General features: G+C 52.8%; 1 protein-coding gene and 1 long non-coding RNA gene across 2 annotated transcripts in view; one reads left to right on the forward strand and one right to left on the reverse strand.

Moving 5' to 3' along the window:
• LOC146869006 (adenylate kinase isoenzyme 5-like) overlaps window positions 1-25265 on the reverse strand; it is a 544010-nt gene that overhangs the window by 502156 nt on the left and 16589 nt on the right. The gene's annotated exons all lie outside the window — the stretch shown is intronic.
• On the forward strand, window positions 2333-5930 carry LOC146869009 (uncharacterized). The gene is made up of 4 exons (XR_014965468.1): window positions 2333-2472; window positions 4783-4849; window positions 4935-5024; window positions 5108-5930. It is a non-coding gene; the product is annotated as an uncharacterized LOC146869009 (long non-coding RNA).

Genomic DNA, 25265 nt, shown 5'->3' on the forward strand with positions numbered 1-25265 from the left:
AGATGACTCTTCAAAATAGTCTTCTTTTTTTGAACAGTTTCTGCGCAACCTCAGAAATTGACCAAAGGGTAAATTGTCCCTGAGGTTGCGTGGGTGATGACTGGTATAACGTAAGAGTGTGTTGCGTTCACTGGTTTTCCTGTAGAGGCTCGTGTGTAATTTACCTGACTCAGATTTGATAAGGATATCCAAGAAATTAATCCTTTCTCTGTTGAATTCTAGAGTAAATTGGATATCAATCGAGCATGTCTTGAGCCACTGATGGAACATTGCCAAATGTTCCTCACTACCTTGCCAAACGATTAGAACATCATCGATGTATCGTCGCCAGAGTGCTATATTGGCCCTATACGGGTTAAGGTCACTAAGGACAAAGTGGTGTTCATATTCGTTCATGTAGATAATGGCAAGATTAGGAGCGAAGCTTGCTCCCATCGCTACGCCCTTAGTTTGATTATAGAAATTTCCTTGAAACGTGAAGTAATTTCTGGTCATAGCAATCCTGAGTAATGAGATTATAAACTCAGTGGGGACTTTATGAGGTGCTGGTCTAGTGTTAAGTACAGATTCCATGCAAGTGAGTGCTGGATGTTGTGGAATGTTAGTATATAGGGAGGTTATATCCATAGTGGCTAAAAGGTGTATGTTAGAGTCAAAAGGACGTTCATCCACCAATCTGATAGTTTGCATCGTGTCCCTGAGATAAGTCGTAGTATTCTCTGCAATAGGTTTTAGGAACAGATCTATGTATTTGCACAAAGGTTCCAAGATTGAGCCACATCCAGAAATTATTGGTCTACCCGGTGGATCCTGCATACGTTTGTGTATCTTTGGTAGGGTGTAAATTGTGGGCATTCTAGGGTGTTTGTTATTGAGATAATCATACTCAAGTTTGTTTAAGAAGCCTGCCTCTAGTGCCACCCTAGTCACGTCATTTATGATGTTGCTTATCTCTTGCGTGGGGTCCCTACTCAATTTGGCATAGTTACCTTCCACTGATAGCTGCGCTAGGATTTCTTTTTTGTAGTCATCCACATTCTGTAGTACAATTGCCCCACCCTTATCCGCGGGTTTAATCACTATGCCTGTGTTCTTTTTCAGAGTTTCTAGAGCCTCACGTTCCTGTTTACTCACATTATATTTCACATATTGTCGTTTGGTCAGTATGTGATCAATGTCCCTCATAACTACTTGTTCATAAGCTAGCAGTTTATGTGACATGAGGTGGGTTGGTGGATTAAACTTAGACGGTGGTCTGAGTCCACTGCCTGAGAAGACCGGATTGTAAGGAGTCTTAAGGAAGTAATGTTTAAGGCGGATTTTCCTGAAAAATTGATGTAATTCAATTTTCAAATTAAAGGTGTTCGGCATGGATGTGGGTACAAAGGAAAGTCCCTTCTCCAAGATTCCCTGTTCATTGGGTGTGAGAATGTAGTCAGATAGATTGACTATGGGGTTCTCATGTGCATAAGCTACCATCTGTAGTGTTGTCGTCGTGTCTGTATTTCTCCATGAGTCTCTTGTTGGAAGTGTGTTTGTTTCTTCAATTGACCTCTCCCCTGGTTCCATTGTCCGCCTCTCGGTCCCCTGGGTCTGCCCCAGGGGCGTCCCCGTCCTCGCTGACCCCACCATGGTTCCTCTGCTAAAAAAGAGGACTGTTGGTAATTCTGCCCTGGGGAAGGTGTGCCTACGTTTGAACCTGAGCTTGGACCCGCACGTTCTGTATCGCTATCAGGGTTACTTCCTAGTGATGATCCGGAGAAAGTTGTGTACCTCCTAAACCCACTCCTACCTCTGCTAGCGAAAGTGCCCTGTGGTTCCCTTATATAGTAGCCTTCCTGTAAGTATGGATATGTGTTTTTCTTGTCGTATACCTTGATGTCCCTGGCTACTTTGTCCAATTTAGTTGCTTGTGTGTAGATGTCAAATTCATGAATGGTTCTTTCTAACCTCTCCAATGCTTCCTTGGCATTAAGTAATGACTTGTCCTCAATGATCTCTTTCTTTAAGTCAAAAATTTCCTTAGTTAAACGTTGGACTTCTTCCACCGCTGTCTCAATACCAAGCGGTACGGACGTTCGCCGGATAGTAGCGGCACCAGGTAAAGACCTTTAATAACACTACACCCCCCTTTTTAGGTCGAGGACTACCGGTCTGCCGAAGGCAGAACCGGAAGTCGGAGATTTAATGTTTTCCAGAGTGGCTATTTAGCCCGCCTCTCTTTTAGCTTCTCCTCCATTGGCTGGCTTCCTAAACGGAGGCCAGCCATTGGAGGAGAGAGCCGTCCCTCCAAATAGGCTCCGTCTTTTTCAGATTCGGGGGCGTGTTCCTTGCTGTTCTTTCCACTTTTTAGCCACGCCCTTTTACAACATCAGGAACACGCCCCCGAATCCGAAAAAGTTACGATTCTTCCATCCGCCATTTTTTTGCTGTCCTCCGGCCGTGAGGATCTTCTTGCTGTTGTGCGTATAGGTAAGGCATTTTGCCTGTTTGTTCGTCCTTGCTCTTTTTTTTTTCCATTCGCCTTTAGCAAAGTCAGCCGTGTGTTCTCCACTCGCCCCTCCCTTCACTTTCCGCCTCCGGCCATTCATTACCAGTCCTTCAGTGTCCAAGCGCGCACTCCTCGCCCTGCCTCCATTCACCTCTTTTTCTTTCCCCCTCTAGTCTCACCCCAGGACGCTTCCTTCTCGCCGTTCCCTTTCATGCCTTTACCTTCTTTCCTTTCATGTCTTTACTTTCTTCATGCCCCTCTAGTTTTCTTTCCTTCTTTACCCCTCCTTTCACGCTGTCGTCGTCTCCCGATCTTTCCATCTCTCCTTCGTTCTCTTCCTTCAGCTCCCCCTCGCCCGCTCACTAGTGTTTCTCGCCGCTTTCCGTTTTCCGGTCTGAGGACTCCAATTCTATGGGAAGGTGAGGGTCCGCCGATATAAGCAGGCAATGAGGGTTTGAGAACAGCGAAGAGCCTCCGAGGGCCTGAAATCGCCGATCCCAGGGGAGAGTCTGAGGTTCCAACCGGGAAAATGCACGCGTCCCTCAGTGGGCGGAATTTAGGATCAGCCAATTTCAACCATTGTCTGATAATGTAATCATATTAAAGCAACACAGATTACAACTCTGTGACAGAGGCAGCGCCATGAAAGGTGCAGCACCTGGGCATGAACCCTCTTCACACTCACCTGGGGGGAGGGGAGGTTTGCCTACCTATACTCGGAGCTCTTAGTGGGTTGAAAAAACGGGGGGGATGGTGAGTCTCAAAGGGGTGTAACCTATGTGATAAAGTGCGCGGTTTAAACATGTAAGCTAAAAATCTCAGCTGCCTGACAAGAATTTCGCTGCCTCTTTTTGTGTAACTCTTTTATTGCATAATTACTTACAATCATTACAAACATGCGTCGACGTTGCAGCATGAAAAGCATTGAGATAAATTTGCATATAACATATTAAAACCGGACATTTAAAACCTAAAGTGAGTCAGCCTGCCTGCTCACCTATGGTGTTGCTAAGCGCGCTAGGGCTATGTGCGCTATATGCAAGAGACAGTTGGCCATACTGTACCGTACCTCGAAGGGAGAGGCTTTCTAAAGTGCCACATGCCGGTCGTTAAATATTTAATAAACGTTACGTGGATGTATGATATACAATATTTTAAACAGATCAGTAAAAACCACAGAGAATGCCGCCCTAGTCACGTATGATTTAATAAGCGTGCGGTGCGTGCTAAGAGTAGAATGCACTGGTACGCGAAATAGGGCCATATGTCACAGTGCCTCTTTCTGTAATTGCATCCAGATGTATAATAGAACAGGCGTGCACTTGAACCGGCCTGCACATATTAAAACAAGCCCAGACTGTTGGCTTTATCAATGGTTGTTAGCTGCAGAAGATGACTGATCAACAACAATGACTTTGTGGTAACTTATTGTGAACGTGCTTCAGTTCTGTATTTATGAAACTGTGAAATAACTATACCACGTGATTAGAAACGTTATATCAAATTCTTTGTAATATACTTGTATTTATTGACGCTTGAAAAAATGTCTCTCAGCTGATAATACTTGGCGGCAGCTGCCCGTGCAGCAGTTTTATCACTGCAGACCTGCTACATTTAGAGTCTGAGCTCTGCCCTTCACCCCTCCTGCCCGGCGGCGGAGCCCCACTGCCCGCACTTTCAGGCAACGAGCAGGTGATGAATCATGAATGTATCTTATGATCAGCTCAGCTACTTCGAGGCTGTATGCACCACAAAGGAGTCCCTCCAAAGGTAGTGGCCACAATTGAAGATCTTTTTTTCACGTCCACGGTGAGGGGGTCACAACATCACTCTATGCTTATATATCACTACCTTGCAACATCCCTCTCCCTCACTACCTCACTCTCACTACCTCACTACCTCACTCTTTCACTACCTCACTCTCTATCTACCTCACTCTCTATCTCACTACCTCACTCTCTATCTACCTCACTCTCTATCTCACTACCTCACTCTCTATCTACCTCACTCTCTATCTACCTCACTCTCTCTCACTACCTCACTCTCTTTCAATACCTCACTCTCTCTCTATCTCACTACCTCTCTGCTAATTCAATAGGTATCACATATGCAAAAAAAAAGCTAATGACAATGCCATTTATTTAGCGATACAAAAATGATAAAAAAATAATGAGCAATACCAATAGCTCTACCTATAATATTGCCGAGACCATTGCATTGTAAATGCTTGTTAAAACTTCTTCCCTTGATGGACCTTCCCTTAAAACACGCTTCTTTATATATTTTTTCAGTTTGGCAATAAATCCGTCTGTGTTTACAAACATCGAGAATTCTAGTGGAGTGACACCACGTATTAAGGTACCTTTCGCATTGTTTATTCCTGTCAGGTCTACAATTAACGGACTTGTTTCGGTTACTAATAGCCGTAACTTTGTCTTTGCAGTTTTGAATTCAATTCTACCCAGTGGCACCTCACTAATGGAGTCCATCCACACGAAGTCCACCGTTATACCTTATTTACAAGGATAAGCGGGTAAGCCTCTTAGGCTTTACACAGCTAATTAACAATACATTAGCCTCATGCAACAGCCTCAATTTAATTTTCAATAATTTTAGGCACTCCACAAGGCCCAGTACCCATCTAGGTTGCCCTTCAGTCCTGATGAAGATCCGCATGGCCAAGGTCCAAATTTCCTCTTGAGGCCACAAAGACGGATCGAAACGTCGACGCCCTTTATCATAAAGCCTGGAATACGTTCATTTATTCACGTGCCTTATTGGAATCAGTTTCCAATGTATCTTGTAATTGTTTAATTCATCCGCTGTACAAATTAATTAACGTGACCAGGCTATTTCATTTGGACGGTGATTGACAACCGGTCCAGTGTTCAAGTCTTTTAAGTATTTTATGTCACAAATCTCTCGAATACTTTTTCTTTCCTTTCACTTTTTCATATTCCAACACCTCACTCTTTGCACGTTCCCCTTGGAGCAACCTTGATTGAAATTTGTCAAAAGTAAATTATAAAAATAATAAATGCTATAAGAATTTTTGATGCTGGTTGGTTGCATGTCTTGTTTTATATGACAAATGTTATATTGAGTATTGAGGGCTACCTGAATTGATGCTGCATAGCCCAGAACATTTAAATGATAACACTAAGTAAGGACTTATAGCCTATTTCTGAATTCAGGTCTAGGACCATTGTTTTTTGTACTACATTGCACCCAGGTCCTTGACTTTTTGGGTTACCCCATTTTTGTAATGGTTGCCAAGCAGGGGAGTCACTTTTTGACCCCAAGGGAGATTTCTTCAGTCTTCTAGTCAAAGTAGAACGTCGAAGGTCCAGGATATATGTTGCAGAGTTTCATCCATGGTAATCTAAAGTCGCAAGGACTGGGTTCCCATACTTATACTAAGTTTGGGGGTTGGACATACTCTAGGGACCCACCTATGGGAGGGTTTGGAAAGAGGGGTGGTTACACTCATTTCCTTTGTCCAGTTTCATGCCAGAGCAGGGGCAGGTAGCCCCTGCAACCGGTTTGAACTGGACTATGCACAGGGGCACCAAGTGTGCCCCCAATGCAGGACTTCAAAGCACCAGAGAGTGCTCCCGCCCAGCCCCAATACACATCTGCCTGTCTGGGGAGGTGGTGACACCTCCCTAGGACAGGAAACCTATTGTCCAGGCCTCCCCTGCCGGAGTTTCAGTCAGCAGCAGGAGGCCAGACCCATGTCTGTGGCAGAGGCATCCATTTTGTGATGCCAGGGCTCAAGAAAGTCCTACCGGGTTAGACCAGTGTGAACATGTCTCTCCCTCTACAAGGGTGGAATGCTACCCCCGCCCCCAGAACTGGCGGGGGTAGTATTACAAAGCGTTTGACACCAAACACGACATGTTTCCGTGCAGCCATCCCAAAGTTAGCATTTACCGCGAGGTTATAATACACTTAAGAGTATATGGTCAGGCTGCACCACAAACAGCATCAGAGGAGGTACTCCGAATGCTGCAGAGGGGCTCTGCTCATGCAGGGGCACCCTCTTACATAAAAACCAAGCACTCTGCATTCAGGATTGTTAAGGCCTGCCATAGGAGTGACTTATAGGTTTTATATGTGTGTGCAATGGTAGTGATATAGGTAGCCTATACCACTGTAAGGGGTGCAATCACACCCTTACCCAGGCTGGAGTAGCAGACCTGTGGTGCCATTTTGGAGTGCTTCCCAGGGGTGGCATAATACATGCTTCAGCCCCTGGTAGGCCTCTGAGGTATCTATGCCCTAGGTACATGGTACACCATATACTAGGGGCTTATAAGGCACTCCAGAATCCAATTAGAAATGTACCTAATGTACATGCAAACCATTTTAGAGCGGAAGCTGCTAGGCTGTGGTCCTGATTAGCAGGGCCACAGGCAGACTAAGGTCGAAAAACAGTGAAACACCAGCAAAAAGTGGGGGTACCCATGTGAAGCAGATCCTACTCTCCTACACTAAACACCTTCAAGGTATAAACATACTTGCACTTGCTCTGGCAAACCACCATTCCGGCACGATCCAGCTCGACTGCCTTCTTGCGGTTCGCCACATCAAATTCAGAAGGAAATCGAGTTCTAGCCTGACGCACTGACCAGACGCTGTCATCCTCTTCGCAGAGAATCCAGCTCCAGTGTTTCTGACTTCCCTTGCGGGGTGTTAGATATCGAGTCCCAGAAAAGAGATTCCAACCTCGCACATTGTAAGGTATGGAGCCGACTAGAACTCAGAGAAACTTTTGGCAACTCTTGGCAAAAGTAAAACTATAGCTAGCTATACTTTAGACAACAGCACCTACTTCTTACCTCGTACTACACTTAGGTTAGGTACACTGGGGTAGAACAATTTAGAAGCATCAGATGAGTATCACATTTTAGCCTGTGTTATTTATGTATGTATTTTATGAATATATGTCATAGCTACAAACCATGCTATTGCAGTATTATTTTATCTTACTGCTAACCCTGTACGTATTGTACTTCGCATCCTGTCTTACGATTGTAGCAGTTCATATCTCTTGCATGAGAAATAAGACTGTTCAATAAACCCTTTTTATTGAAACTCCCGTCTCTCTATTTCTGTGTAACTCTGTAGAAACGAAGCATGCACGATTGACTGAGTGAAACTGTTATCTATTGTTTCCACAGTTCTGAGATTGTTCCGACTCTAAGGGAAACAAAGTTGTCATGTTTATGCGGTTGTCAGAAACTAATCCCTTCTTGTATATTCAAGATATTTCTAGTGACCTCTGAGTTAGCTGGCACGCAAGTAATTAAGTTTAATGTACTCGATAGAGACATACTGACCTCAGTCCTATGTCAAATCTATAGTGTATATTATTCCAATGCGCAGAGCCTATCAGGGATATAGGAACTACACTACATGAGGTTTGCAAGGGATTCTGGCTAACAGAACCTGGTGAGAGCCACACAAGTCACCCCCTCCTGGATTCCCCTGAGTATCTAGTTTTAAAAAAATGTACAGGCTCACTAGGTTTCCCTAGGTGCCGACTGAGCTAGGGCCCAAAATGCACAGCTAGGCACATTGCATTGTCAATTTTCAGTGGAAAAATGTGATGTCTCCAGGTTGCGTTTTTTGGCCGTTTCCTGTCGCGGGTAGTAAGCCTACCCACACAAGTGAGGTGCCATTTTTATTGGGAGACTTTGGGGAAGGCTGAGGTGGTGAAAGTTTGTGGCTCCCAGCAGATTCCAGAACTTTCCATCACAGAAATGTGAGGAAAATGTGTTATTTTGACAAAGTTTGAGGTTTGCAAGGGATTCTGGGTAACAGAACCTGGTGAGAGCCACACAAGTCACCCCCTCCTGGATTCCTCTGGGTTTTTAGTTTTCAAAAATGTATAGGTTTGCTATGTTTCCCTAGGTTCCGACTGAGTTGGGTCCCATACCCACACGTAGGCACTTTGCAAAAAAAGGGTCTGTTTTCACTGTAAAAATGTGGTGTGTCCACGTTGCGTTTCGGGCCATTTCCTGTCGCGGGCACTAGTCTTACCTACACAAGTGAGGTACCATTTTTATCGGGGACTTAGGGGAACACAGAATTGCAGGGCAACTGTTATTATCTATTGACTTTTTATGCATTTCTGCCTTCCAAATGTAAGACAATGTGTAAAAAAGAAGTCCTTTTGAAAAATGCCCTCTAATTCACATGCTAGTATGGGTACCCACAATTTCAGAGATGTGCAAATAACCACTGCTTCTAAACTCCATATGTTGCCCCCATTTTGGAAATGCACAGGTTTCCTTGGTACCTATTTTTCACTCTTTATATTTTACCAAATGAAAACCCATTGCAAGACGTACCTCAGTTATTGACTCTGGGTACCTCGGGTTCTTAGCAAACCTACAAGTCCTATATATCCCACAACCAGAAGGGTCCAGCGGATGTAACGGTATATTGCTTTTAAAAATCTGTAATAGTTGGAAGAAGTTACAGGTGAAAACCCAGGCACAAATGGCTGTTTTTTTCAACTAATTTTCAATTTTGTTTTTATTTCAACTGTTACTTTCTATTAGAAAACTGTTGGACAGGCCACACAGAGGGCTGGCTCCCCCCCCGCACGACAGGGCCCGAGCTCCGGCCCGCCCAGCATACCCCCGTGACAAGCCCCTGTACTCCGTCTCCCGACGGACCCTCTGCCCTCGGACCCCTACTCATCACGGGGTCCAGCCCCACCGGCTTCCCCGGCCAGGTCAAGCCGCCATCTTGGGCCCTGCACCACGCGGCCGCGTGGCCTCACCTCGACCCTAACCCCGGGCCTGGCCGGCCCCGACATCCCGGCACCACCATCCACCCAGGAGGTGAGCGGACCACTTGGCAGGTCAATGGGAGAACGAAGCGTCAAGAGCTCTTCCCCCGCCAGGTGCCGATCGCCTCCAGCAGCCCCCAGGCGCTGGCTCCACCCCCTGCTGGGTGTCTGGACACCTTCATCCCGGACCCTCCGACCTCCAAGTGCGAGGGTCCGGACATCAAAGGGCACCAGCCCTATAACTAAGACAGCTCCGGAGCAGGAAGGCAGTTGTATCCTGGAGTCGAGAGACACCGAGTGAACTCAACCCTGACGGTCTACTGGAGCTGCCGTAGCCCGCTCTTGTGAACCATCGTCCTGCCTGCTGGCGCTGCCGCGGCCTTCTGCAACCTTCATCTTCCTGGGACCTGCTGGCGCTGCCGCGGCCCGTTGTACCGACCATCCTCACCGGGACCTGCTGGCGCTGCCGCGGCCCTCTGCAACCTTCATCTTCCTGGGACCTGCTGGCGCTGCCGCGGCCCGTTGTATCGACCATCCGCACCGGGACCTGCTGGCGCTGCCGCGGCCCATACCACCTAACCACCAAGCTCGAGGATTGTGAGCTCATCACCATCTCATCCGAATTACCTGATTGGTAAATAGACTGTCCCGCTACCCCCTTCCCTACCTTACGAGACTCTAATCGAGGGGACCCCTGAGTCCAGACCTCCTTGTACCATTTTACCGTACCTTAAATAAGTGTCGATAAAGATCACTGAACCTTATCCGTGTGTGATATCTGTCTGTGGGGGGGAAGTTACTTGTCTGTACGATCGCTGGAGACGGCTCTCCCCGGAGACCTCTCCTCCTGACCCCGGCCGACCCTCCCGGTCCGTCTACCTTTTCTAACATTGGTGGCCAGCGGCGGGATCCGAATCAACGCGTAATCGTACAGAGAGTAGCTCACCCCACGACAAAGCACGATGTCGACCAAAGATAGCAGCTCCACCGAGAAGTTCCAAATGGAGAAACTAGAGGAGTACAACCACCGCGAACTGAGACAATTTTGCATAGAACTTGGCATTGCTACCACTGGCCTGAGTACCAAGGATGACCTAAAGCACGCCCTTGAGTCATGGACAGAAACGGGGGTCGCAAGACCCTCCGACCAAAACAGCGTCACACCAGAGGGGAACGCCACGACTCCCGAGGAACGGGGAACGGGCCTATCACCGGAGGAGATACGAGAAAGAGACAGAGTCAGACTGCACGAATTAGAGATGGCACGACTCAAGATGGATGGGGAGCTCAAGTTAGCTGAACAGAAACTCAACCTCGAGCAGATGCGGATTCGAGAGGAGCGAGAAGAAAAACAGAGACAGAGAGAGCTGGAAGAGAAAAAGATAACGCTCGAGCACGAGCGCCAATTGGCAGAGATAGAACTGCGCAAACAACATAAGGACTTGGGGGTGCCTGAAAGACCCCACACCCCGGGACCAACTGAGAAAAAAGTTCACATCCCCAAGGATGTGGTCCGCGAGTATGTCCGAGAAGACGACATACAACAATGGTTTAAGGCCTATGAGTTCGCAATGACCTCCCACCGGATCGACCGGAGTGATTGGGGAGCCGGACTTTGGGGGAGATTTATCAACGAGGGTCGCGATGCCCTGCTGCAGCTCCCCGATCACCAAATGTCGTCCTACGACCACATGAAGGCTGCCCTCCTCACCCGCTACGGCCTCACGCCCGAGATGTACCGCCAGAGGTTCAGGGATTGCACCCGGATCCCAGGTACCACTTGGGTGGAATACGTGAACTATTTCAGCCGGGCCTTCGAGGGTTGGATCAAGGGGAGTCAGGTCACCACCTACGAACAGCTCTTCAACCTCATGGTATGGGAACACCTGTCAAACAACTGCTTCGTCGAGCTCCGGCAGCATCTACTCGACAGTAAGCTGACTGACCCCCGGCAGCTCGCCGCCGAAGCTGACCGGTGGGAGAGCACCCGAGTGGGCCGGAAAGGGCCACACGACCAGAACAGAAGCAACCAAGGCCAGCACCGTCCTCGGGGAGGAGGAGGAGGCCAGGGGCGGGGGAGAGATGCCTGGCCAGCAACAACCGTGGCCAGCACCCCGCCGCCGACCGGCCGGGGCAACCCCCCATTGCGGCCTGGGTACCGAGCCAACGTCACGTGCCACAGATGCCAGCGACTAGGCCACTACGCCAACGATCCGAACTGCCCGCTGAACCAAACGCCCAAACCCCGCCAGGTAGCTGCCGCTGCCCTGGGAGAGGAGCAGTCGTTGGAGGGTCCCGAGGAGTGTGAGCCGGACCAGCAAGGGTGGGAACCGGCCGCCATGGTCCTGGCATGCTTAGGGGGAAGAGACATGGTTCCGCGGGCTCCCCTACCCGCCAACACCAGGAAATACGGTCAGTGGGTGACCATTAATGGACAGAGAGCTGAGGCCTTGCGCGACACCGGCGCCAGCGTGACGGCCGTCCGCTGTCACCTGGTGAAGCCCGAGCAGATCTTGCCGAACATTCTCTGCCCCGTCCGCTCGGCAGATAACTCTGAAAGCATGTGCAAGATGGCCTGCGTCCCGTTTGAATGGGGAGGGGTCTCCGGCCTACTGAAAGTGACGGTCCGGGACGATGCCCCCGTGGACTGCCTCCTGGGGAATGACCTCGAGAGTTCCCCGTGGGCCACCGTCGAGAGAAGAGAGCACTTGGGGATGCTGGGCCTCCCGGACTGGGCCTGCATAACCACCCGATCCATGGCCGGCCGGGCCGCCCCCCGATCAGAAGAAACCGAATGGCCGGCACCTCCGCCCCCGGTTGCCCCCGTAGAGGACAACGGCGAGGCCGACCTCCCAGACCCGGCCCCCGAAGAAAACGCGCAACCCCAGGACCTTCCGGATCTGGCTCAGTGGCGGCAAGAAGGGGGGCCCACCCAAGAACAGTTCCGCCAGGAGCAAAAGACCTGTCCCTCCCTCGAGGGGCTTCGCCAACAAGCCAGCACCCAAGCCGCCGGGGACACCACCGGAACCCACTGGGTCTACTGGGATAACGACCTGCTCTACAGCGAGCAAAGAATCGCCGAGCTGGGGGCCAGTCGAGTTCTGGTGGTACCGCTCCGCTTCCGAGACTTTCTACTCAACCTAGCCCACGATGTCCCCCTGGCTGGGCACCTGGGCCAAGATAAAACGTACAGTCGACTGGTGACCCACTTTTTCTGGCCAAAAATGAGGAATGACGTCCTGAACCACTGCCGATCGTGCCCCACATGCCAAGCAAGCGGGAAGAGTGGCCGGAAGCTTAAGGCTCCTCTACAACCCTTCCCGGTGGTCACCACCCCGTTCGAGAGGGTGGGGATAGACATTGTGGGGCCGCTGGACCCTCGCACGGCACAAGGACACAGGTTCATCTTGGTACTAGTGGACCATGCCACCCGCTATCCCGAGGCGGTGCCCCTACGGACCGTGACCGCTCCAGTGGTTGGCCGGGCCCTGATGGGGATCTTCTCCCGGGTAGGCTTCCCCCGAGAAGTCGTCAGCGACCGAGGTACGAACTTCATATCGAAGTACATGAAGTCCCTCTGGCAACAATGCGGGGTCACATACAGATTCACGACCCCCTATCACCCCCAAGGAAACGGACTAGTGGAGCGGTTCAACCGCACTCTCAAAGGGATGATTGGGGGATTGGAAGAGCCTCTCCGTCGCCAGTGGGATGTACTGCTCCCGTGCCTCCTCTTCGCCTACCGAGAAGTACCCCAGAAGTCCCTCGGCTTTAGCCCCTTTGAACTCCTATACGGACACCCTGTGCGAGGGCCCCTCAGCCTCGTGAAGGAGGGCTGGGAGTTGGCCCCCCTAACGACCCCTCCAGACGTCTTCAAATACCTCCTGGCCCTACGAAACCAGACCCGGCGCTTCAGGGAGATGGCCAAGGCGAACCTCGAGGCCAGTCAGGAGGACATGAAAAGGTGGTATGATCACAATGCCTCCTCCGTTGAGTTCGAGCCTGGGCAGCAAGTATGGGTGATGTCCCCCACCGAACCATGTGCCCTGCAAGACAAGTGGACGGGGCCCTTCAAAGTGGTCGAGCGTAAAAGCCCCGTCACTTACCTCGTCGACATGGGGTCCACCCGGAACCCCCTGCGGGTCCTCCACACCAACCGGCTCAAACCACACTTTGTGCGCTCCGAACTAAGCCTCCTGATGGCGACCGACAGTGGTACAGAAGAAGACTCCGAGCCCCTCCCGGATCTCTTAAAGACTCAGGAGAAGGACGGCTCCGTGGATGGGGTCCGGCTCTCCGACGCCCTCACTTCGGAGCAACGCCAGGACTGCCGGGACCTCCTGCTGCAGTTCGCTGCCCTGTTCTCACTCACCCCCGGGGTCACCCCTTGGTGTTTGCACGACGTAGACACCGGGGACAGTCCCCCTGTCCGGCACCGGGCCTACCGCGTACCAGATCGGGTACGGACCTGCATACAGGAGGAAGTGGCCAAGATGCTCACGATCGGGGTCATCGAGCCCTCGGACAGTCCCTGGGCCAGTCCGGTTGTATTAGTTCCCAAGGCCGCTGCCCCCGGCACCGCCCCTGAACTGAGATTCTGCGTCGACTACCGGGGCTTGAACGCTGTCACCCGGACCGACGCTCATCCCATCCCCCGAGCAGACGAGCTGATCGACCGGCTGGGGGCCGCCCGCTACCTTAGTATCTTCGACCTGACGGCGGGCTACTGGCAGATCGGCCTCACACCCAGGGCTCAGGAACGGTCAGCCTTCTCCACCCCCGATGGCCACTATCAATTTAAGGTCATGCCCTTTGGCATGAAGAATGCCCCCGCCACATTCCAACGTCTTGTGAACCAGGTCTTGGCAGGGCTCGAAGAATTCAGCGCTGCCTACCTGGACGATATCGCTGTATACAGCCGCCACTGGTCCGACCACCTCCGTCACCTCCAAGAGGTCCTCCAAGCCCTCCAGCGGGCCGGCCTCACCATTAAAGCCGGCAAGTGCCAAATTGGCCAAGGGTCTGTGACCTACCTGGGGCACCAAGTGGGAAGCGGGCTGGTGGCCCCACTACAACTTAAGATTGCTGCCATCCAGTCCTGGCAGCCCCCCGTCACCCAGACCGAGGTCCGAGCCTTCTTAGGGCTCACCGGCTACTACCGGCGGTTCGTGAAGGACTACGGCAGCATCGTGGGGCCCCTCACGGGACTCACATCCAAGAATCAACCGAAGCGGGTCCACTGGACTCCTGATTGTCAAGCGGCCTTCGAAGAGCTGAAGGCCGCCCTGTGCACCGCCCCGGTGCTCCAGGCCCCCGATTACAGTCGGGAATTTGTAGTACAGACCGACGCCTCCGACCACGGCATCGGGGCCGTCCTCTCTCAGCTGAACCCCGAAGGTCATGACCAGCCGGTGGCCTTCATCAGTCGACGTCTCCTGGCCCGAGAACAGCGTTGGAGCACAATCGAGAGGGAGGCATTTGCAGTAGTGTGGGCCCTCAAAAAGCTCCGGCCCTATCTCTTCGGTACCCACTTCCGGGTACAAACCGACCATCGACCCCTGCAATGGCTGATGCAGATGCGGGGGGAGAACCCAAAACTCTTGCGCTGGTCCATTTCCCTGCAGGGAATGGACTTCACTGTGGAGCACCGGCCAGGCCAAGACCACGCCAACGCGGACGGCCTGTCCCGCTTTTTCCGCCTCGACGAAGAGAGTCCCCAAGGAGATGGGTGACTCTCCCCGCCTTCAGCTGGGGGGGACGCATGTTGGACAGGCCACACAGAGGGCTGGCTCCCCCCCCGCACGACAGGGCCCGAGCTCCGGCCCGCCCAGCATACCCCCGTGACAAGCCCCTGTACTCCGTCTCCCGACGGACCCTCTGCCCTCGGACCCCTACTCATCACGGGGTCCAGCCCCACCGGCTTCCCCGGCCAGGTCAAGCCGCCATCTTGGGCCCTGCACCACGCGGCCGCGTGGCCTCACCTCGACCCTAACCCCGGGCCTGGCCGGCCCCGACATCCCGGCACCACCATCCACCCAGGAGGTGAGCGGACCACTTGGCAGGTCAATGGGAGAACGAAGCGTCAAGAGCTCTTCCCCCGCCAGGTGCCGATCGCCTCCAGCAGCCCCCAGGCGCTGGCTCCACCCCCTGCTGGGTGTCTGGACACCTTCATCCCGGACCCTCCGACCTCCAAGTGCGAGGGTCCGGACATCAAAGGGCACCAGCCCTATAACTAAGACAGCTCCGGAGCAGGAAGGCAGTTGTATCCTGGAGTCGAGAGACACCGAGTGAACTCAACCCTGACGGTCTACTGGAGCTGCCGTAGCCCGCTCTTGTGAACCATCGTCCTGCCTGCTGGCGCTGCCGCGGCCTTCTGCAACCTTCATCTTCCTGGGACCTGCTGGCGCTGCCGCGGCCCGTTGTACCGACCATCCTCACCGGGACCTGCTGGCGCTGCCGCGGCCCTCTGCAACCTTCATCTTCCTGGGACCTGCTGGCGCTGCCGCGGCCCGTTGTATCGACCATCCGCACCGGGACCTGCTGGCGCTGCCGCGGCCCATACCACCTAACCACCAAGCTCGAGGATTGTGAGCTCATCACCATCTCATCCGAATTACCTGATTGGTAAATAGACTGTCCCGCTACCCCCTTCCCTACCTTACGAGACTCTAATCGAGGGGACCCCTGAGTCCAGACCTCCTTGTACCATTTTACCGTACCTTAAATAAGTGTCGATAAAGATCACTGAACCTTATCCGTGTGTGATATCTGTCTGTGGGGGGGAAGTTACTTGTCTGTACGATCGCTGGAGACGGCTCTCCCCGGAGACCTCTCCTCCTGACCCCGGCCGACCCTCCCGGTCCGTCTACCTTTTCTAACAAAAACCTTGAAGGACGTACACAATGACCCCTTGCTGAATTCAGAATGTTGTCTACTTTTCTAAAATGTATAGCACCCCAGGATCCATTATTGCTTTCACACCCATTTCTACCACTAACTGGAAGGAGGTTGAAAGCACAAAAAAAAGGACAAATCGGCTATGTCCCAGTCAAATGCCAAAACCGTGTAGAAAATGTTGGTTTTCTGACAAAAGTCTGCCTGCCCCTGAAATCTGGGGGATTTTAGCACCACAAAGTATTTGTTGATACCATTTGCAGGCAACAAACAAACACTTTCTTCAGTAGCACTTTTTTCCCAATTTTTGCCCAAAAAACAACTTTTGATATATTTTGACTTATTTCTCGGTCCCCTCCAGGGGAATCCCCAAACCCTGGATACCTTTGGAATCCTTCGGGTGTTAGAAGAAAAGGGCGTTTGGTGTGTGTACCTTATGTGGTCAAAAGGTTACGGGGGCCTAAGCACGAACTACCTCAAATGGCCAAAAAAGGGCTTGGCACGGGGGTGAGGGTGTGGGGGGGGGGGGGGGTCTGGCAACGAATGGGTTAAGAAAGAGTTGAAGACACCCCTCTTTACATCACAATGCATTAAGAGTCCCCACCTCAGCTACCCCTCCTATCACTCCTTGACTTTAGGCGTGCCTTTGCGCATGGACCGCGCTCCATTGCTTCAGAGCTAGGTGTGAGCTACATACATGCACACATACATCCCTATACATACTCATCAAAAAGATGCATCTTCACCCTGTACCCCACTCCGAATCATGCAGAAGTAACAGTAGAGCGCCCCCTGTCGCGGCTCAGTGCAGATGCACCGGATGTGGACAGGACTTCCGGGCGTCGTTCACTCGTGCCTGTTGGGAGTATTCGCCTGATCCTAGGAGGGGGGAGAGGCCAGGGCGCCCCCTGTCTGCTAGCTGAACCCCTTCCCATCACACACCGCGCTTCCAAGTGACCCCAAGGCACCTATGGTCAATGGTCCGCCCTTGCACCCCGAGGCACCCCTCAAAGCAGGGATATCAACCTTAGGGTCAGTGGTTCACAGCCGATCTGTCAGTTAGTCCTACTTCTAGTAAGAAATGCAGAGTGGGCGTTGGGTCCGCACCTTTTCAACCACTGGCTTTCTTCAATTAGCCTCTTTCAGCCATTGGATGGAGACCTTGTCAATCATGTATTCTCTCAGCCCATTGGTGTATTCGGCTACTGGCTTTTGGCTGTATCCTTCCACCTCTTCTCCAGTGATTGCACTGAACTGCATGAGGGACTCATTTACAACTCGGTCTGCTCCTGTCGGGTTGTCCTATGTAGCTCGCTGTGATATACTAATGCTGCTTGCATGCTTTGTACAATTACTCAGGAATTATGGCTTTGCCAATGCTTGTTATTATACATGAAAGGCATATAGACTGTTTGGGGGGAGGGGTATTGGCCAGATGACTTCATGTCACCAGGGAGCCCACCTCCCTCCGGAGCTCTTCTTTAAAAATCATTGTTTTAGATATGAGACAATGGGATGAACTGATGTGAACCAACACTACAACTCCCAGAATGCATTAGGTTGTGAAACGAACACTCAAGACAGTTGTAACTTTAGGAACTGAGCTTGTGGCGCCTATTATCACAAGACTTGTTGAATGAAAGGGCTTGACAGGCGAATCATACACCACCCTTTCAAAAGGGATCTTCAATCCGGACTTGCCCTTTGTAAGGAGGCCTCCAAAGGGGCAGTCAGTACCCTTTGTAAGGAGGCCTCCAAGGGGGCAGTCAGTACCCTTTGTAAGGAGGCCTCCAAGGGGGCAGTCAGTACCCTTTGTTAGGAGGCCTCCAAGGGGGCAGTCGGTGCCCTTTGTAAGGAGGCCTCCAAGGGGACAGTAGGTGCCCTGTGTAAGGAGGCCTCCAAGGGGGCAGTCAGTACCCTTTGTTAGGAGGCCTCCAAGGGGGCAGTCAGTGCCCTTTGTAAGGAGGCCTCCAAGGGGACAGTAGGTGCCCTGTGTAAGGAGGCCTCCAAGGGGCAGTCAGTACCCTTTGTAAGGAGGCCTCCGAGGAGGCACACTGTGCACTTTGTAAGGTGGCGTCCGAGAGGCAGCCAGTGCCTTTTGTAAGGCGGCCTTCGACGGGGCAGTCAGTGCCCTTTGTAAGGAGGCCTCCAAGAGGGCAGTCAGTACCCTTTGTAAGGAGGCCTCCGAGGGGGCACACAGTGCCCTTTGTACGGCACGTCCGTAGAGGTTCGTCAGTGCTCTTCTTTATAAGGCGGCATCCGCGAGGCACTCCGCAAGGCAGCATACAAGGGGTCACTCCATGTCCTTTGTAAGGCAGTATCTGTGAGGGCACTTAGTGCCCTTTGTAAGGCTGTTCCGCGAGGGCAGTCAGGTCCCTTTGTAAGGTGGGCTCTGAGGGGCAGTCAGTGTTCTTTGTAAGGTGGGCTTTGTGGAGCAGTTAGTGTTCTTTGTAAGGTGGACTCTGAAGGGCAGTCAGGGCCCCTTGTAAGGTGGGCTCTGAGGGACAGGCAGTGTTCTTTGTAAGGTGGGCTTTGAAGGGCAGTCAGTGCTCTTTGTAAGGTGAGCTCTGAAGGGCAGTCAGTGCACTTTGTAAGGTGGGCTCCGAGGGGCAGTCAGTGTTCTTTGTAAGGTGGGTTCTGAAGGGCAGTCTGTGCTCTTTGTAAGGTGGGATTTGAGGAGCAGTCACTGTTCTTTGTAAGGTGGGCTCTGAGGGGCAGTCAGTGCTCTTTGTAAGGTGGGCTCTGAGGGGCAGTCAGTGTTCTTTGTAAGGTGGGCTCTGAAGGGCAGTCAGGGCCCTTTGTAAGGTGGGCTCTGAGGGGCAGTCAGTGTTCTTTGTAAGGTGGGTTCTGAAGGGCAGTCTGTGCTCTTTGTAATGTGGGATTTGAGGAGCAGTCAGTGCTCTTTGTACGGTGGGCTCTGAGGGGCAGTCAGTGCTCTTTGTACGGTGGGCTCTGAGGGGCAGACAGTGCTCTTTGTACGGTGGGCTTTGAGGAGCAGTCAGTGTTCTTTGCAATGTGGGCTCCGAGGGGCAGTCAGTGCTCTTTGTAAGGTGGGCTCTGAGGGGCAGTCAGTGCTCTTTGTAAGGTGGGCTCCGAGGGGCAGTCAGTGCTCTTTGTAAGGTGGGCTCTGAAGGGCAGTCAGTGTTCCTTGTAAGGTGGGCTCCGAGGGGCAGTCTGTTCTCTTTGTAAGGTGGGCTCCGAGGGGCAGTCAGTGCTCTTTGTAAGGTGGGCTCTGAAGGGCAGTCAGTGTTCCTTGTAAGGTGGGCTCTGAGGGGCAGTCAGTGTTCTTTGTAAGGTGGGCTCTGAGGGGCAGTCAGTGTTCCTTGTAAGGTGGGCTCTGAGGGGCAGTCTGTTCTCTTTGTAAGGTGGGCTCTGAGGGGCAGTCAGTGCTCTTTGTAAGGTGGGCTCCGAGGGGCAGTCAGTGCTCTTTGTAAGGTGGGCTCCGAGGGGCAGTCTGTTCTCTTTGTAAGGTGGGCTCTGAGGGGCAGTCTTTTCTCTTTGTAAGGTGGGCTCTAAAGGGCAGTCAGTGTTCTTTGTAAGGTGGGCTCTGAGGGGCAGTCAGTGCTCTTTGTTAGGTGGTCTCTGAGGGGCAGTCAGTGTTCTTTGAAATGTGGGCTCCGAGGGGCAGTCAGTGTTGTTTGTAAGGTGGGCTCTGAGGGGCAGTCAGTGTTCTTTGTAAGGTGGGCTCTGAGGGGCAGTCAGTGTTCTTTGTAAGGTGGGCTCTGAGGGGCAGTCTGTTCTCTTTGTAAGGTGGGCTCCGAGGGGCAGTCTGTTCTCTTTGTAAGGTGGGCTCCGAGGGGCAGTCAGTGTTCTTTGTAAGGTGGACTATGAAGGGCAGTCAGTGTTCCTTGTAAGGTGGGCTCCGAGGGGCAGTCAGTGCTCTTTGTAAGGTGGGCTCCGCAGGGCAGTCAGTGCTCTTTGTAAGGTGGGCTCCGCAGGGCAGTCAGTGCTCTTTGTAAGGTGGGCTCTGAGGGGCAGTCAGTGTTCCTTGTAAGGTGGGCTCCGAGGGGCAGTCAGTGCTCTTTGTAAGGTGGGCTCTGAGGGGCAGTCTGTTCTATTTGTAAGGTGGGCTCCGAGGGGAAGTCAGTGTTCCTTGTAAGGTGGGATCCGAGGGGCAGTCAGTGCTCTTTGTAAGGTGGGCTCTGAGGGGCAGTCTGTTCTCTTTGTAAGGTGGGCTCCAAGGGGCAGTCAGTGTTCCTTGTAAGGTGGGCTCCGAGGGGCAGTCAGTGCTCTTTGTAAGGTGGGCTCTGAGGGGCAGTCTGTTCTCTTTGTAAGGTGGGCTCCGAGGGGCAGTCAGTGTTCCTTGTAAGGTGGGCTCTGAGGGGCAGTCAGTGTTCCTTGTAAGGTGGGCTCCGAGGGGCAGTCTGTTCTCTTTGTAAGGTGGGCTCCGCAGGGCAGTCAGTGCTCTTTGTAAGGTGGGCTCCGCAAGGCAGTCAGTGCTCTTTGTAAGGTGGGCTCTGAGGGGCAGTCTGTTCTCTTTGTAAGGTGGGCTCTGAGGGGCAGTCAGTGCTCTTTGTAAGGTGGGCTCTGAAGGGCAGTCAGTGTTCCTTGTAAGGTGGGCTCTGAGGGGCAGTCAGTGCTCTTTGTAAGGTGGGCTCTGAGGGGCAGTCTGTTCTCTTTGTAAGGTGGGCTCCGAGGGGCAGTCAGTGTTCCTTGTAAGGTGGGCTCCGAGGGGCAGCCTGTTCTCTTTGTAAGGTGGGCTCCGAGGGGCAGTCTGTTCTCTTTGTAAGGTGGGCTCCGAGGGGCAGTCAGTGCTCTTTGTAAGGTGGCCTCTGAGGGGCAGTCAGTGCCCTTTGCAAGGCAGCATACAAGGGGTCACTCCATGTCCTTTGTAAGGCAGTATCTGTGAGGGCACTTAGTGCCCTTTGTAAGGCTGTTCCGCGAGGGCAGTCAGGTCCCTTTGTAAGGTGGGCTCTGAGGGGCAGTCAGTGTTCTTTGTAAGGTGGGCTTTGTGGAGCAGTTAGTGTTCTTTGTAAGGTGGACTCTGAAGGGCAGTCAGGGCCCCTTGTAAGGTGGGCTCTGAGGGACAGGCAGTGTTCTTTGTAAGGTGGGCTTTGAAGGGCAGTCAGTGCTCTTTGTAAGGTGAGCTCTGAAGGGCAGTCAGTGCACTTTGTAAGGTGGGCTCCGAGGGGCAGTCAGTGTTCTTTGTAAGGTGGGTTCTGAAGGGCAGTCTGTGCTCTTTGTAAGGTGGGATTTGAGGAGCAGTCACTGTTCTTTGTAAGGTGGGCTCTGAGGGGCAGTCAGTGCTCTTTGTAAGGTGGGCTCTGAGGGGCAGTCAGTGTTCTTTGTAAGGTGGGCTCTGAAGGGCAGTCAGGGCCCTTTGTAAGGTGGGCTCTGAGGGGCAGTCAGTGTTCTTTGTAAGGTGGGTTCTGAAGGGCAGTCTGTGCTCTTTGTAATGTGTGATTTGAGGAGCAGTCAGTGCTCTTTGTACGGTGGGCTCTGAGGGGCAGTCAGTGCTCTTTGTACGGTGGGCTCTGAGGGGCAGACAGTGCTCTTTGTACGGTGGGCTTTGAGGAGCAGTCAGTGTTCTTTGCAATGTGGGCTCCGAGGGGCAGTCAGTGCTCTTTGTAAGGTGGGCTCTGAGGGGCAGTCAGTGCTCTTTGTAAGGTGGGCTCCGAGGGGCAGTCAGTGCTCTTTGTAAGGTGGGCTCTGAAGGGCAGTCAGTGTTCCTTGTAAGGTGGGCTCCGAGGGGCAGTCTGTTCTCTTTGTAAGGTGGGCTCCGAGGGGCAGTCAGTGCTCTTTGTAAGGTGGGCTCTGAAGGGCAGTCAGTGTTCCTTGTAAGGTGGGCTCTGAGGGGCAGTCAGTGTTCTTTGTAAGGTGGGCTCTGAGGGGCAGTCAGTGTTCCTTGTAAGGTGGGCTCTGAGGGGCAGTCTGTTCTCTTTGTAAGGTGGGCTCTGAGGGGCAGTCAGTGCTCTTTGTAAGGTGGGCTCCGAGGGGCAGTCAGTGCTCTTTGTAAGGTGGGCTCCGAGGGGCAGTCTGTTCTCTTTGTAAGGTGGGCTCTGAGGGGCAGTCTTTTCTCTTTGTAAGGTGGGCTCTAAAGGGCAGTCAGTGTTCTTTGTAAGGTGGGCTCTGAGGGGCAGTCAGTGCTCTTTGTTAGGTGGTCTCTGAGGGGCAGTCAGTGTTCTTTGAAATGTGGGCTCCGAGGGGCAGTCAGTGTTGTTTGTAAGGTGGGCTCTGAGGGGCAGTCAGTGTTCTTTGTAAGGTGGGCTCTGAGGGGAAGTCAGTGTTCCTTGTAAGGTGGGATCCGAGGGGCAGTCAGTGCACTTTGTAAGGTGGGCTCTGAGGGGCAGTCTGTTCTCTTTGTAAGGTGGGCTCCAAGGGGCAGTCAGTGTTCCTTGTAAGGTGGGCTCCGAGGGGCAGTCAGTGCTCTTTGTAAGGTGGGCTCTGAGGGGCAGTCTGTTCTCTTTGTAAGGTGGGCTCCGAGGGGCAGTCAGTGTTCCTTGTAAGGTGGGCTCTGAGGGGCAGTCAGTGTTCCTTGTAAGGTGGGCTCCGAGGGGCAGTCTGTTCTCTTTGTAAGGTGGGCTCCGCAGGGCAGTCAGTGCTCTTTGTAAGGTGGGCTCCGCAAGGCAGTCAGTGCTCTTTGTAAGGTGGGCTCTGAGGGGCAGTCTGTTCTCTTTGTAAGGTGGGCTCTGAGGGGCAGTCAGTGCTCTTTGTAAGGTGGGCTCTGAAGGGCAGTCAGTGTTCCTTGTAAGGTGGGCTCTGAGGGGCAGTCAGTGCTCTTTGTAAGGTGGGCTCTGAGGGGCAGTCTGTTCTCTTTGTAAGGTGGGCTCCGAGGGGCAGTCAGTGTTCCTTGTAAGGTGGGCTCCGAGGGGCAGCCTGTTCTTTTTGTAAGGTGGGCTCCGAGGGGCAGTCTGTTCTCTTTGTAAGGTGGGCTCCGAGGGGCAGTCAGTGCTCTTTGTAAGGTGGCCTCTGAGGGGCAGTCAGTGCCCTTTGCAAGGCAGCATACAAGGGGTCACTCCATGTCCTTTGTAAGGCAGTATCTGTGAGGGCACTTAGTGCCCTTTGTAAGGCTGTTCCGCGAGGGCAGTCAGGTCCCTTTGTAAGGTGGGCTCTGAGGGGCAGTCAGTGTTCTTTGTAAGGTGGGCTTTGTGGAGCAGTTAGTGTTCTTTGTAAGGTGGACTCTGAAGGGCAGTCAGGGCCCCTTGTAAGGTGGGCTCTGAGGGACAGGCAGTGTTCTTTGTAAGGTGGGCTTTGAAGGGCAGTCAGTGCTCTTTGTAAGGTGAGCTCTGAAGGGCAGTCAGTGCACTTTGTAAGGTGGGCTCCGAGGGGCAGTCAGTGTTCTTTGTAAGGTGGGTTCTGAAGGGCAGTCTGTGCTCTTTGTAAGGTGGGATTTGAGGAGCAGTCACTGTTCTTTGTAAGGTGGGCTCTGAGGGGCAGTCAGTGCTCTTTGTAAGGTGGGCTCTGAGGGGCAGTCAGTGTTCTTTGTAAGGTGGGCTCTGAAGGGCAGTCAGGGCCCTTTGTAAGGTGGGCTCTGAGGGGCAGTCAGTGTTCTTTGTAAGGTGGGTTCTGAAGGGCAGTCTGTGCTCTTTGTAATGTGGGATTTGAGGAGCAGTCAGTGCTCTTTGTACGGTGGGCTCTGAGGGGCAGTCAGTGCTCTTTGTACGGTGGGCTCTGAGGGGCAGACAGTGCTCTTTGTACGGTGGGCTTTGAGGAGCAGTCAGTGTTCTTTGCAATGTGGGCTCCGAGGGGCAGTCAGTGCTCTTTGTAAGGTGGGCTCTGAGGGGCAGTCAGTGCTCTTTGTAAGGTGGGCTCCGAGGGGCAGTCAGTGCTCTTTGTAAGGTGGGCTCTGAAGGGCAGTCAGTGTTCCTTGTAAGGTGGGCTCCGAGGGGCAGTCTGTTCTCTTTGTAAGGTGGGCTCCGAGGGGCAGTCAGTGCTCTTTGTAAGGTGGGCTCTGAAGGGCAGTCAGTGTTCCTTGTAAGGTGGGCTCTGAGGGGCAGTCAGTGTTCTTTGTAAGGTGGGCTCTGAGGGGCAGTCAGTGTTCCTTGTAAGGTGGGCTCTGAGGGGCAGTCTGTTCTCTTTGTAAGGTGGGCTCTGAGGGGCAGTCAGTGCTCTTTGTAAGGTGGGCTCCGAGGGGCAGTCAGTGCTCTTTGTAAGGTGGGCTCCGAGGGGCAGTCTGTTCTCTTTGTAAGGTGGGCTCTGAGGGGCAGTCTTTTCTCTTTGTAAGGTGGGCTCTAAAGGGCAGTCAGTGTTCTTTGTAAGGTGGGCTCTGAGGGGCAGTCAGTGCTCTTTGTTAGGTGGTCTCTGAGGGGCAGTCAGTGTTCTTTGAAATGTGGGCTCCGAGGGGCAGTCAGTGTTGTTTGTAAGGTGGGCTCTGAGGGGCAGTCAGTGTTCTTTGTAAGGTGGGCTCTGAGGGGCAGTCAGTGTTCTTTGTAAGGTGGGCTCTGAGGGGCAGTCTGTTCTCTTTGTAAGGTGGGCTCCGAGGGGCAGTCTGTTCTCTTTGTAAGGTGGGCTCCGAGGGGCAGTCAGTGTTCTTTGTAAGGTGGACTATGAAGGGCAGTCAGTGTTCCTTGTAAGGTGGGCTCCGAGGGGCAGTCAGTGCTCTTTGTAAGGTGGGCTCCGCAGGGCAGTCAGTGCTCTTTGTAAGGTGGGCTCCGCAGGGCAGTCAGTGCTCTTTGTAAGGTGGGCTCTGAGGGGCAGTCAGTGTTCCTTGTAAGGTGGGCTCCGAGGGGCAGTCAGTGCTCTTTGTAAGGTGGGCTCTGAGGGGCAGTCTGTTCTCTTTGTAAGGTGGGCTCCGAGGGGAAGTCAGTGTTCCTTGTAAGGTGGGATCCGAGGGGCAGTCAGTGCTCTTTGTAAGGTGGGCTCTGAGGGGCAGTCTGTTCTCTTTGTAAGGTGGGCTCCAAGGGGCAGTCAGTGTTCCTTGTAAGGTGGGCTCCGAGGGGCAGTCAGTGCTCTTTGTAAGGTGGGCTCTGAGGGGCAGTCTGTTCTCTTTGTAAGGTGGGCTCCGAGGGGCAGTCAGTGTTCCTTGTAAGGTGGGCTCTGAGGGGCAGTCAGTGTTCCTTGTAAGGTGGGCTCCGAGGGGCAGTCTGTTCTCTTTGTAAGGTGGGCTCCGCAGGGCAGTCAGTGCTCTTTGTAAGGTGG

Source organism: Triturus cristatus, chromosome 1_2, assembly GCF_964204655.1.
Source record: "Triturus cristatus chromosome 1_2, aTriCri1.1, whole genome shotgun sequence".
Lineage (NCBI taxonomy): Eukaryota > Metazoa > Chordata > Amphibia > Caudata > Salamandridae > Triturus > Triturus cristatus.